Raw genomic sequence first — 15,017 nt, 5'->3', positions numbered from 1 at the left:
CCTTATTCCTTTACAATCTCTCCAATTCCTAAATAATTCTTTAGATGGTCTAAATAAATAAACAAATAATCCTTTGTTAGATGGTCTGAACACAGTCAGGTAAGGTCCCAATCCTCCCTCTAATTTAAGTATCAACATATAAAAATAACAGGGATGTATAATTATTCTGTTCTTAAAAGGGCAGATCTCAAATTTATAAAAAAAAAATCTGACTGAGAGGAGATGATTCACTGTGTATGTTGTTTTCTCATTAAAACCGCAACAAAATGATGTCAAAACAGCCAGTTCTATCTCTGAAAAGCAATGTGATTCAATCTTTTAGGATAATGCCAAAATATCAAATGTATGCAAGTATCAGATGTATACGCTCACAGTGGTATATGTTTATAGTTGGCTATCTAGTAAAAAGATACCTCTGACTTCAGTGCTTCATCTGTAAAAGAGAGCCAAAGAAGGTTATTTGCAAGTCTTTATGTCTCCTATTTAAAATGTCAATAATACAGAGAAATTAAGTTACTTAATATTTATTAGAGAAGGGCAGAGAGAATGTACAGCAGGTTAAGTGCTTGCCTTGCTTGATCTGAGGTTCAACTTCTGGCACCTCATGTGGTACCACAAATCTGCAAGGAGTGATCCAGAGCAGAGAATCAGGAGTCAGCCCTGAGCACTACTGGGTGTGGCCTCAAAACCAAGAAAAAATAATTTTAGATAACCTAAGTCAGGTAAAAACTTTTTACTATAGGGCCAAAGAGATGAGGATAGTGTCTGCTTCATAGGTAGCCAAGGAAGGTTTGACCCCTGCCACCACATATGGTCTCCTAAGCCCTGTCAGGGGTGATCCCTGAGCATCGAGCCCGGAGTAAGCACTAAGCACAGCTGTCTATGACCCCGCCTCAAGACACTAACAAAGGACAACAAAAACATTCCCCTAAATCCTTTTAAATTATCAACTATTATTGGTAATTATATACATTTGTGGCGATAAAAAGTCTAAGGTGAGTTTCAAGAGCACATGTCATCTCTATACAATGACCTAAAAAGACCATTGTTTAAAATATGTATTGTACTGTCAACAAAGTTAATTATTTGAAAAAAAAAATATTTTTCAAAGTGCTTTACCAGGCTTAGTTATACAATACTCTAACTTCACTCATAGTAGCACAAAACTGACACAATAAACACCTTAAAGATGAAGTCTATTATAGATTTTTATACCCTGATAAGTAAGTCTGTTAGAAAGCAATTATTCCACTATGTTTTATCTAATACTTGTTTGGTACACAATTTCAGATTTCTCTATAGGTGTGTTTACCTTGGAACTTAATTTTTTAAGTCCTGAGAAATGCAGTTTAAAAACATATTAAAGTGCTATGTTAGCCAGTTGTTTTTTAACTTCAGTTTTATTACAAAGTAGTAACTTTCTACTTATATAATTAAAAATTACTAAAATAAAAAAATCACATTTTTAGTTACTAAAATAAACCTCAAAGGACATAGGTTTCTGGATACAACATAAATATTTTAATGATGACCCTAATGTTTAGAATAAATTCATATTACTTATGAACCTATAAGAAAGATTTCTGTTTGGCATATTAATGTTGTGTAGTTCAATGAAATATTAAAATAACCAAGAAATAATAAAAATCAGTACATAAGGATGTATAAAAATCTAACTTTCAATCCTCTGCAAATGTTTTTTATCCAGAGCTAATCTTAAGAAAAAGCTATCCTTAATGTCAAATAGTCTGATCATTCTTTTTTTTATTGTTCATATATATATATATTGCTCGAATCTTTATAGTTTTGAATGTTATATTTTAATCAATGAATGATCTCACTCATTTTATGTTCTGTATTTGCTCGAGGCCCTCCCATTGATTGTCGATTTGCTCGAGCAGGCCCAGTAACGTCTCCATTGGAGACTTTGTTGTTACTGTGTCTGGCATATCGAATACTCTCGGTAGCTTGCCGGGCTCTCTGAGAGGGGCGGAGGAATCGAACTCAGGTCGGCCATGTTGGCTGCGTGCAAGGCAGACGCCCTACCCGTTGTGCTATCGCTCCAGCCCTATGTTCTGTATTGGATAAATAAAATGTAATTGTGAATTCATTTAGTATTATTATATATTAAATGAAGGCAATGTCACCAAATACTACAAGTGTTACAGTGATATGTTATTGTTAGTGATATAGTGTTCAAACTACCCATCAATGACTAAAGCAAAAGAAACAAACAATATATTTTTACAAGTTTCATCCTTAGGGACCATGTAACTCAGGTTGTACAGATTCACGAAACTCCATTAAAATTTTTCCACACTGATGCCACTATTTAAGAATGTCGGTTACTAAAAATAATGACTAAATTATACATCTATATAACTTGGTGACAGGAAAACCTTACCCACTGTTATGCAGATGAATAAATCACAGCACAACTCAGAATACAATAGGAGACCTATGATGTGGTTTTCTATCAGGGTGCTATATCAATTTTTTGTCACAGATTCATATTATGTATCAATTATTTCTTGTAACTGACTGCTCTACTTATTTCTTCAAATACTTGCTTGGCATACACATTAAGAGAATGTTTTAAATTCTCTGCAGGGAGATCATGTGGTGAATTCTTTTCCAGTGGATTAATTCTTAAGATTTATATCAATTCATTTGAAATAACTGAAAATAATCCTAAACCTTCACGAGTTAATAAATGTAAGAAATATAAAATAATGTCATATCTTTAAGACCAGTAAGGTTAAAATGGCTATTTCTGAGATCTCTAAAACCATAAGACATTCTAAGCGATTTTTCTTCCAGGGGGTGAGGGAAGTAGAAAATATTCTTAGACCAAAATACTGTTTATTCTCAATCAAATAAAATACCAATAAAAATAGTAGGAGTGGCACACAGCATCTATTTATACCTAAGAATTAGAATAATTAGGAAAGTGGCCCATTCTCACAAATCATTATCTTGTTAAATTCTGGAGTGGGACTTTATTAGCGCTCTTAGCTGATGGCATTTACTTTTAACCTGCTGACAAAGAGTTCAGCTGGCAATACGGATTCCTTAAAAGTCCCCAATCACACACTGCTTTTTGTAACTATCACAAATATTTTTTATCAGTCCCTCAAATCTTCAGTTGAACTTGTTAAGTCATTTTTAAGACAAAACCAGCAATGAATCTCTCTCCCTCTCTCCTCTCTCCTCTCCTCTCTCTCTCTTCTCTCTCTCTCTCTCTGTGCGACACACACACACACGCACAAATCACAAATAAACCCTTCAAAGGGAGATATTTTAGCTGACCAGTTCATCTAAAAATAAGTAATATAAGATACCAGTAGGCAGTAAACATATACATATAAATACTCACATAGACACACACACAGACATTTTTTCTGTACATAGTATTACATACCTATTAATATGTGTATATATTTTCTCCAACCTATGAGTCACCATTTATCAGCAGTGCTGCTGAATTTACTGAGCCTCTGCAGATTATTGCCAAAAGTCCTAAAGAATCACCCCAAAAGGACTAGTAGGTTAAATCTTATCAGAATCTGTCACACACATGTCATGGCACTTCAAGTTATCAAGTCTAGCTTTGGAGTCTTCAATGTGTGTTTCATCAAAATGTTGATGAACTCAACAGTTCTTAACTAGGATCTCAGATTGTAGTAAACCTAATGTGAACCTGCAAAAAAGGCCCCTTGACACTATTAGCTTTGGCTTTGGCTCAAATAACGACATTAATGGCCAGAAACAATGTACTATTATACTGCCAGCTTTTCTGAAATCAGGGCTAGAAGAAAACTGTTCCAACAAATGATTTAAATGAATCTACATCAAAGAGAGAAAATCCAGAACTCAAGGGCCCATTTTTCTTCTCCCATTACTTCTTTTATACTTAGATAGCATAGGAGTTTCAAAAGGTCAACTGACTCTTGCACAGAGATTTCATATGCTGATAGAAAGCTAAGCAGAGTGGACCCTATTTGTGGAAGTCACAAATTTGGAGAATAGGTTTTTTCTCCCAGAGTTTGTTTTTAAGACACGTTTATTAAAGTTTCACCTCTACTATTGGCAGTGAAATCTACTGTAAATTATACTGCTTTACGTATGATTTAATTTTACATTAAAAAACATTATGTCATTGCCTATTAAACATACACACATACACACACATGCACACACAAAGCATATTATATTGTGAATAACTATTACATCATGGTTTGTTTATCTACTTTTTAGAAATTGGTCAACAGTACCAATGAACAGTTCTTCTAATGAATTATGCCTTCTGATCCATTTTCTATTCTACTAAAGTTTTAAATTATATCAATGTGGTAACTTGGGAATGCCCTGTCCAAATTTATTTTTTTTCATGTTAATTTAAAATTATCCACAATTATTTTATCTCATGTTAATTCAGTTGGGCCGGAGCAATGGCACAGCAGGTAGGGCGTTTGCCTTGCATACGGCTGACCCGGGTTCGATTCCTCTGCCCCTCTCGGAGAGCCTGGCAAGCTACCCATTATGTATTCGATATGCCAAACACAGTAACAACAAGTCTCACAATAGAGACATTACTGGTGCCCGCTCGAGCAAATCGATGAACAATGGGAAGACAGTGCTAGGGTGCTACAATTAATTCAGTTGCCTTAATATATAGATTGCCCTTGTAAAGGAGGCTTACAGGATTTACTATTATTCATTCTATAAGGAAAATTAGTGGCACCGTACAAACCAAGAGGGATAATAATGATGCATTTATGTAAAACTATTTATAATGGATCTATTAATAAAAAGACAAAATTATTGTTTCAAATGAGTATCACATGCACACAAACTCAAAGTAATTTAACTAATTTTTTTAATATCACAATTTCTTTACCCACTGTTGCATAACTCAACTACAATACAAATGAGAGCTTTACCTGACATTATAGTATATTTGTAGATGTTTATTGGAAAGTGCCATTGTGTTAGCTTTGTAAAGTAGTTTGAAAAATGACTTTAACTTTTTTATATAGCCAGTGATGATAGCTAAGAGCACTAAAGCTATATTAAGTTCTGCTTCTGACAGATATTATGATCCATCACTGCCCTGAGTTCCTCCTATTAATATCCTTTTCATAACTTTTATTTTTGGTGAACATTTAAATGCTTCACACAACATAATATTTTATGCTTATTAGTTCATCTAATCTCAATAACAACTCTATGATTGGGTGCATATTCACCTTGGTTTATTGCTGAGACAACAAAGCCAGGAATTTAGTAACTTACACGTTCAATATTTAAATCAAGTGGTTAAGAAAAGTAGGAACTAATAATTCTACTCAACAGAATGGTCACCAATGACAAATTTTAAAAGTCTCCTTAAAACAGTATCTTAAAAAACTTAAGAACCAATAAACAAAGGCAACTAGGGCTAATAAAAAAGACAACTATTAATTACAAGGAATTGTCAAAAGCTATCTTTGCAGTGGGCTAGAGCAATAGCACAGCAGTAGGGCATTTGCCTTGCACACGGCCAGCCCGGCTGAGTGGCTGAGTCGGGTTCGATTTCTCCACCCCTCTCGGAGAGCCTGGCAAGGTACCAAGAGTATCTCGCCCTCATGGCAAAGCCTGGCAAGCTACCCATGACATATTTAATATGCCAAAACACAGTAACAATAAGTCTCACAATGGAGATGCTACTGGGCCCGCTTGAGCAAATCGATGAACAACAGGAGGACAGTGCAGTGCAGTGCTATCTTTGCAGAAGGATTAAAAATTTACTGAACTATGCATCAATTAGCTACCACAAATTTTATATCTCTATGGACAGGATAAATATAACTGAGTGACTGATAGATTTTTAGTTGTTTTGAAAGAAAGTAATAAGAAAAGTCATAACAACTACTTTCATGAAAATCTAATTTATTAATATTATTTCCGATCAGCTCACTGATGCTTTATTGCATTTTTCATTCCTTTTTATCTTTAAAAAATGGAAACACTTATAAAAATTAAAGAAATTCAGAACATTTCCCAGAATCTCACAGAGGGTATGTATCACTAACAGAGCACGCATTGACACATTAAAGGTTGCAGTGGTACCAAGGATGTCCCTCTAAGTAACAAGACCAAGAGAGCCAAGAAAACAAAGTCAAGGAAGAATGTTTTCTAGGAATTCAAAATCAATCAGGGCAGACACTGACGAGTCATAAGGATGACCACAGTAACAAATGGGCACAGAAATAGGAGCTCCCCAGCCAGCACTGTTCTGCATAGTCAGTCAACCTTCATAGAGGACTTATACCAAAGGTGAGTACAAGGACAGAAATAATTTGCAAGTAGAAGGGGAACATGGCAGATAGGGCATCTTTCATCAATGAAACAACATAAAGAATATCCTGTAGGTGAGGGAAAGAGATAGCACAGGTGTCTGGACTGATTAATTCACCAGGATAGTTCTGGAAGTCCTGGAATACTGACCTGGGTGGTCTTTGGGATCAAAGGGCCTGAGCGAACCACCTTCTCCATCCTGACCAATGCATCACTGAGAATAGTCCTTGGACTCTATGAGCACAGCTTGGGAGACCCCAAAAATAAAACACAGTGCAAATGCCACATAGGTAAGCTACAGGGTGGCATGAATAAAATTACCTATAAATAATATGAATGAAATCACCTACACATAAGGTAGTGGGTCTACACCGATATGGGTAGCAATGAGATTAGACGGTCAGGCAGCAAAGCAAAACCCAATCTGAATATTACACTGAAAATATGGGGAAACTGGCAGTGTTTGAAGAACTGGGCTTAGATAGTCAGATATGTGTTTCAGGTACATAAACCTGGTGTGAAAAGAACATACATTGTGTAGCAAGAAAGAGACAGAGTAAACCGTTAGAAGTTAACAGTTTTACTTCAGAAAAAGTATGAAGAAAAAGTATGAAAAAGTATTACCTGAGAGAGAAGTCTGGAGGGAAGGTGAGAACTGAAAAATACTTAAAAGGTGGAATAAGTAGGATTTTGTGATGACTGGCATGAGGAAAATGGGAGAGTAATGCATGATTCTGCATGCTCCAACTTCCCCCCCAAGCTCTCTGCCAGTGTCCATCTGTAGGGTTTGTCGCATATCTAATCTGTATTTTTTTCACTGCATTAGTATTAGTTCCTGTGAACTGATACTACTCTCTGGGCTAGTAGACACTTAAAAGCCAAGACAAACCTCTCACAGTTGCTTCTTGCTTCACACGGTTATAACAACTGTTCAACCTAGTTCATCGGGACATAAAAGGGGGTCAGTCCCAAACTGCCATGCCTGAGATATTTCAGCTAAGCTCATTGTTTGAAGCAGGAGGCTCGCTAGCAGAAAGGAGAGGTGCTCTAGGAAGCATCCCATTAATGTAGTAAGGAAGTCAGGCAAAAGGCATCACAATTCTTTCTTTCTGTCACTGTGTCTCCCTGGTCTCATGTCAATCTCAGGCTTTAAGGCTGCACCTCCCAGAAGCTGTCAGTGGTTAATTAATCCTAATGAGGAAACACTCAGCTCCTTCCTTGCATGGGATATATAAATACTAATGGGAAACATCAGATGAAACAATAAGCGAGAACAGAAGAAAACGCACACCCTTTTCATGACTCACCTGAACATCCTGGTTATATGTCAACATAAATTTAAAGAGCTAGCACTATCATTTATGATTCCATATTTTATAGGCATTCAAAATATAGCACGTAATAAAATCGAGAGAATGGAGTTGCTTCATATCAGGGGGAAGGGACAAATGTGCTGTACAGAAAAAAAAGGCTGAGATTTTACAGCAATCCAATTCATCTGGTGACACAGCTTCACCAGGTTTAGAGATGTTTGGCATCTGTCTGTGCTTTGAACAGAGCTGTTGCTGAAAGGGCAAAAAAGAAACTGCTTCTTGAGCTTCAAAGAGTAACTAGTCCCAGTGAGAGGCCTGCGAGTTCAGTGGGGTGTGAACTCGGATCTAAATGCCCAGCTCTCTGTGTCTGATTGGCCCTACCCTAAAGGGAAAGGAGAAGACGAAATGTCTTTTCCTTCCCATTGTAAGAGAGACAAACAAAAAATGGATTAGAGGATCTTAATAGCTTGAGTCAGTGAAGATAGAAAGTGACTGATTGGGAAATGGCTGGTGCATGGAAAAATCCATTTTCAGTGCAGTTTCCTGTGACTGACAGAGTCATGGGAACCTGATCACTCTGGTGAGAGCAGTCACAAATTTACTTTGGAAATGAAATTGTGACAGTAATAAGAGGGGCTTTATCTGGAGAGTTGCAAAGGGAGTGGAAAGATTAATAGCACCTTCTAGTTTGCCTTGCTTAAGCAATGACTATCCCTGGAGTACAGGATCACTAGAAATCTTAGAGGTGTTGGGGAAACTTGGAAACAAGTAAATTCAGGGTGTAAACTAATCTCTGTAAGGTCTCTTATTCTAACTTACATTTGGAGTAGGCCTCCTAGAAACTGCTCTACGTAGAAAGCTATCAATATGAATGTTGTAATAAGGAGTAATTATTTATTGCAAAAGGGTTGTTATTAATAACAGAATTAATTCTTTTTCTTTCTTTGTTTTTCTTTTAAGTGTTGGGAGGAAATGTCCCCAGTTTTTTTTCTTAATTTTCTTTTTTAAGGTTCTCTTCAATCAAAAAAACAAATGAAATACTTGCTTCTTAGATTAATCATGAGTTGATTAAAAAGTAAATATAAGTGCTAAACTTAGTTGACTACCACCTGGTTTCCAGAAGAACAGAAGGCCCATCTGGTAAGAATCTAATGTAGTATACAACTTTATTAAAACAACAAAATAATATAAAAATATCTGGGGTCATTATCAGAAAACCTAACAGAGGACAAATTTTAACATTTTTCATGATGCTTTGCTTTTAAGACCTGCCAGGGCACCTTCTGAATCTATTTTGTTCTCAATTATTTTTATATATTATAGTTATGCTGCAACATGCAAGTGGATATAAATACCACACTATACTCTTTTTACTTAAAAGAAGGAGCTACGGACAATTCGAAACATTAGTTTAGAAGATAATTTGTTCCTACCAAAAGCGACTAATATTTTTAACACTTGTCAAAATGAGACATCAGAGTGCAAATACAGTGTAATAATTCAAAACTCAGATGACAATGTTTTTAACAAGATGGTTAATTTTGTGTTTTACATTCATAAAGAGAATTGTTGAGATGTGCAGATGTCACATGTATGGGAGAAATGAAAAACATTAAATATAAACCTAATATTTATATTTTGAAGTTACAGGGAATAGGAGCTTAAGAGAATGTTCAATGGGCTAAGCGTGCGGTTGGTGTGCAAGAGGCTTGGGTTCAACCTCTCACCAGGTGCAGAACCAAAATAAACAAAACCTATAGCAAAAATTTCATTATTACAGAAGAGAGCAGAATACCAAGTAACCTAATTTTCTGGTTAGCTGGCAGTTAAGCTAAGACACTTTTCAGATGCAATCATTTTGACTATCATGATTTCATTAGTTTTTATTGGTTATGTAAATGAACCTTAATAATTTTCTGGTAACTCAAGTCACTGCAAAGCCTTTGAGCCCCACTCTCACAATTGGTTTCAATGCTAGACCAGAAAAGCCATGAAATATAAAGGAATCTGAATGATTTCTTTATTGTCCAGATATTGTTAAAGCCCAGGTTACATATATTTTTAATTTTAAGCTCTCTAATACTGTCAAATTTTCCTCTTTACCAAGTAAAACAATTATCTTATGTATTATGGGTAAGCATGAATAGATATGTCGTTCAGCTGTTCAAGAAATAATCTAACCTACATTATGTGAGATATAGATTTAGAAGTCCAGTGGCTTTCTACAAACAGTGTTTGGAAGCTCATATTTTGCTCAAAGCTTGGAGAGGTTAATTGAAGTTTCCAAATGGTCATGAAGGAGAATAAAATTTTTTTGAGGTAATCATATCAGTCTTAATGAATTACAAAAAACTATCCTATTTTACCCACAGATGCTGAGACTCCAAATAGTTGGAAAATAGTAATTCTTAGAAGCAAAAGAACCAGAGTTGAGGAAAGTAACACTTGCTGAGAAATTTTCCATAACAATGTCTTTGCCTTGCAATAACATAATACCCCCTTGCATTGAAACTCATTTTATTAATCCTTTCTTTTTTCTAATTGGTCATAATTTTCACAAATTTATGCAATTATTTCATAAAACTTCAATATAAAACAAGCACTAGCTTTGAGATCATTAACAAGGTACAAAGTATTTATTAGTAAAGCCAATAAATGCTTCTGTTAAAACTATAATGCTTAAGGAAGGGAGGGAGGGAGGAAGGGAGGGAGGGAGAGAAGAGGGTAGGAGAGAAGGAGTAAAGGAAAAAGGAAGGAAGGGAGGGAGGTAAGAAAGAAAGAATGAAGGAAGGAGGAAGGAAGGACGGATGGCAGGCAGGCAGGCAGGCAGGCAGGCAGGAAGGAAGGAAGGAAGGAAGGAAGGAAGGAAGGAAGGAAGGAAGGAAGGAAACAGAAGGATGAAAGGAAGGAGGGAGGGAGGGAGCTAGGGGAACGAGGGGAGGAAGGAGAGAAGGAGGAAAGAAGAGAGGAAGGACAGGGAATTTAGAGCTTTAAAGGTCAGAGATACAGGATAGATTAATCCTTATAAGTGTTATGAAGTCATTTTTACTATATACATGAGACAACTTAGGTTCCGGAAGTTCAAAAAACCTTCTTTATGTCATATTATTGACTAATGATCGAAAAATGACTCAGCTAAATTTTGTCTGGCTCCAATGGCTATGCTCTTATTTATATAATTATTTTTAACATGCCTTTTCTAGCCCTAGCAATTCCAAACCTCAAATAAATAAATAAATAAATAAAATGCTGGTGTGTGTGTGTGTGTTTACGTAGGAGTACTGTTATTTGGGCTGGAGTGATAGCACAGCAGTAGGGCGTTTGCCTTGCACACAGCGAGCTCCACAGAGCCAGGTTCGATTCCTCCGCCCCTCTCGGAGAGCCCGGCAAGCTACTGAGACTATCTCGCCCCCAAGGCAAAGCTTGGCAAGCTACCTGTGACATATTAAATATGCCAAACACAATAACAACAAGTCTTAAAGTGGAGATGTTACTGGGCCCGCTCGAGCAAATCAATGAACAACGGGAGGAGAGTGCTATAGTGCTACTGCTATTTATTGAGCCACGGATTAGGCTGATTGAATTGTACATGAACTTCACCTTACTTTTTTTCCCCCATTTTTTATAATTTTACTTATTGAATCATTGTGAGAGCAGTTACAAAGCTTTCAGGTTTAAGTCTCGGTCATACAATGAAACACCCATACCTTCACCAGTGCCCACTCTCCACCACTAAAAACCCCAGTATAACCCCATCCCACACCCTCCCCCTACCTGTGGGGCAGATGATTTCCAAATTACTCTCTCTACTTTGATTACATTCAATATTTTGACACTAGACCCACCATTATTTTTTGGGATTTTACCCCAACACTTAGATCTGTTGAAAAGGCAACATTTTCTATTGCTGGTTATGAATGACATATGATGTCGCATGGCTGCAGTACTGGCTGCGATTTTGAAATTCCAAAATTTTAACAATTAAATCTGGAGGGATTTCTTGCCAAAACCTGCTGGGTTCCAAGATTTGCTCCTGAGTCTCTGGGATCATGCCATTAAGCAGCTTGATCAGGAGCCAGAGAGGCCATTCATGAGCGGCAACTCAGGGTCTCATTGGGATGGGGAGGAAAGGGCCGGCTCTGCCCCCATCCCGTGAGGCCCCATGTGTCTCATCACTGTGGGCCCAAACCTGACTGTCCAATGGCCTCTGGTGGATGGCGGCCACCGAGCCGCCAAGGCGTAGCAGGCAGAGGGACAGCACCCTTTTTCCCCTGAGGTGGCCCGCCGACAATAACCTACTGCATGGTCTGGATGCAATAAAATGCTGTTATTTTTTTTATTAACTCAAAAATTCTTCATTCTAAGGATTCCTGAATTTATTTCCTTAAATAATTTTCTTAAAAAATTGAGGTTCCACCAAAATCGGATCTTCTAAATATTATTTTTCAAGGGTATGTTCAAAAATTTATATTTTTCACAAGCAACTTGGAAAATGTTTAGAAAACTTTTTATCCTTCAGCTTTACTTTGTTTCCTTTCCACCAAGCACTGATCATAGATGATAATTTTCTCAATTTTGAGCCAACGAAAACTGGCACTGCCACTTAGGATCAAAAACACCAGAATCTATTGGAATATACCCCTTCGGATATCCTTGTGATATATCTGCTATTCACGCTTAAGTTTGGGGTCCATAGTTATATTTCAAATTTGATCAAGTTATTATTAAATCAAGTATAGACTCAGGGCCCAGTAGCATGTGGACTACTGTAAAAATAATAAAGAAGAATAGCCAAGGAGTTATTAAGAGTCGAGAAAGTAATGCGAAAATAAGTATATACAAAGAGAGTATCTAAAAGACCAAAATTTGTGAGGCTGGAACTATAGCGCAGCGGGTAGGGCGTTTGCCTTGCAAGCTGCCGACCCGGATTCAATTCCCAGCATCGCTTATGGTCCTCTGAGCATCGCCAGGAGTAATTCCTAAGTGTGTGAGCCAGGAGTAACCCCTGCACAGCGCCAGGTGTGACCCAAAAACAAGACCAAAATTCGTGAATTGAAAGAAAAAAGAAGCAAGTCTCAAATCAGGGCTTTTTTTAATTAGTTACATCTCTCCTGGGAGAAAAAATTAAATGGAAATACATATCTAAGCGTCCCCTCACACCATCATTTCTTTCTGGAATACTCAGTTTTCATACCCAGTCTATATTCTCAAATAATCACTGAGAACTGAAGATGACTATTTATAACTCACATTGAGTTCATGGTTAACTTTTAAAAATGAACCACATGTAAAATACTAAAATGAAAAATGACTACAATACCGAATTCTTATTATAATTGTTTTCTGCTATCAAGTAGACTTATTTCTGATTGCTTTCCTTAGCAGTCACTCGCTTTTCGTATATTTAATACCAAATGAAGAAAAAAGTATGAGTTCTCCCATTTCCACTGAGAAATTCCCTTCTTTATTTTCAGTTATCTTTCGGAGCTGGGAGTCTCATTTCCATCTTTGACATATTGTGTATACTATTCTAGCATGTTAAAGAGATTTATTTTAATAGTTATAGTATTAGGTTATAGTATTAGGTACACTTTAATATTTGAGTAAAATAATCAATTCTCAAAAATATACAGATCTTTCACAAGTATAGAAAGGCCAATGTTGTTAAAATAAAATAAATTCTTTAAGTAATTTTTAGATTTGATCACTTATACCTGCTGAATATATATTATATATGTATATATTATATTATATTATATATGTATATATTCATATGTGTATACATATATATATATATATATCCCAGGTTTAGAAAGCAAGAATTCCATAAGGGAAACTTAAGCTCTGGAATTAGCTCTGGAACTGAATTTACAGTAGCAGGAAGGAATTCTATTTTTATTTCAGTGTGAAGGTAGACATAGTCAAATGGCTAATTTTCAAAGCACCAGTCTGCCAGATGAAAAATATTTCTCTGACTAATTTGACTGGCAATCTCCAGTGACCTGGAGACAGACACACCTTATCATGCCTTGTATTCATCCTGAGCAACATTCACTCCCTCTAGAGGGCTTCTGAACTCCAATCTGACATCTCTTAAATTTGTGCTTTTCTAAATGTAAAGCCTAATATAGAATTCAGGGGTAACTAAGATTAAAGAGAAGCTCACTAGGCATTAGAAATCCCATGTTTGTTCTTGATCTTTTTTTTTTCTTTCCCCTCTTTTGTTTTTATGAGGTTGATCTAAAAACCCTAAAGTGGGACATAATGGCTTCAGAGACAGGAATAAAATATTCTTTATCCTTTTTGCCTACAATAAAAAGCCCACAAGGCTCTTTTGTAGAAAGCCCACAGTAGACGCACTCTCTCAAAGGCCACCTTTTTCTTCATAATAACCCTCAAGGAGACAGTGTTCAGACAAGATGACAGTACCAAGTGTTGCTAATATGAGACCCAGAGAAAAGCTAAGAAGCTTAAAGCCAACGCCCTTGTTTATGATATATACTTGTCTATATTTGTTCGTGAATAAAAGGCCATTGTCTCTCAAATTCCACAATAAACAATTTGTCCCTAAAAAGGAAAAAAAAATATTTTTGATGAGACAGGAAGAAATAATTAGTATGACTGGGGGAAAAGAAAGGGATTATAAGAATATAAAGCATCTGGCTTTTGGATGCAAAGAGGTGACGGAACTAGTTCTGCATATGAGTTAAAGACATGACTGACATTCAATGACTTACATTCATAGAATATGGAACCATTTTGGTTAATAGAATGTTAAATGATCTGCATCAAAATTAGCAAAGTACAAAAACCATTAATTCTAAAAAATTGATTGTGTGCTATATCAGATATTATGTGCACAGAAGTTATAGAAATAGATGACAAAGCATCTACTCTCTAATTAGACTTTACATTTTTAGAGGGGAAAGAATATTCTCATTTACTGTTCTGAAATGTACAGAATCTTAGTAATGTGATCTGAAGGAATAGTAGGTTTGCTTCCATTCATACACAAAGTTTTCATGGAAATTACTATAATTGCAAAATTAAAAGGTCCGTGTTTCAAGACCAAAAGATTAAAACACCTTCTTCTCTAGTATTTGACCAAGAAAGAAATCTCCATTTTTTTATTATGTTAATTCTTTCTCTAATAAGTAATGATTCTAGATCCCCATAAGCAGAATAATAGCTTTTAAATGTGTGAAACAAAATGTTTATAGCACTTTTTAAAGTACCCTTTTAATACACTTATTCCAATGAATACTTTGCCTTTAACTTTATATCGCCTTTATATGTCGCCTTTATATATTGCCTTTAACTTTATATGCTAAAATGGCCACAACCGAACTAGTCGCTAAACCTTAC

General features: G+C 36.1%; 1 protein-coding gene across 1 annotated transcript in view; it reads right to left on the bottom strand.

Annotated features, from left to right (window-relative positions):
* ROBO1 (roundabout guidance receptor 1) overlaps window positions 1-15,017 on the bottom strand; it is an 839,320-nt gene that overhangs the window by 107,539 nt on the left and 716,764 nt on the right. The window lies entirely within an intron of this gene.

This window comes from Sorex fumeus, unplaced genomic scaffold (genome assembly GCF_029834395.1).
Source record: "Sorex fumeus unplaced genomic scaffold, SorFum_2.1 ptg000115l, whole genome shotgun sequence".
In the NCBI taxonomy this organism is placed as follows: Eukaryota; Metazoa; Chordata; class Mammalia; order Eulipotyphla; family Soricidae; genus Sorex; species Sorex fumeus.
Note: the sequence above shows the minus strand (reverse complement) of the source record. Positions and strands in the feature narration are given on the sequence as shown.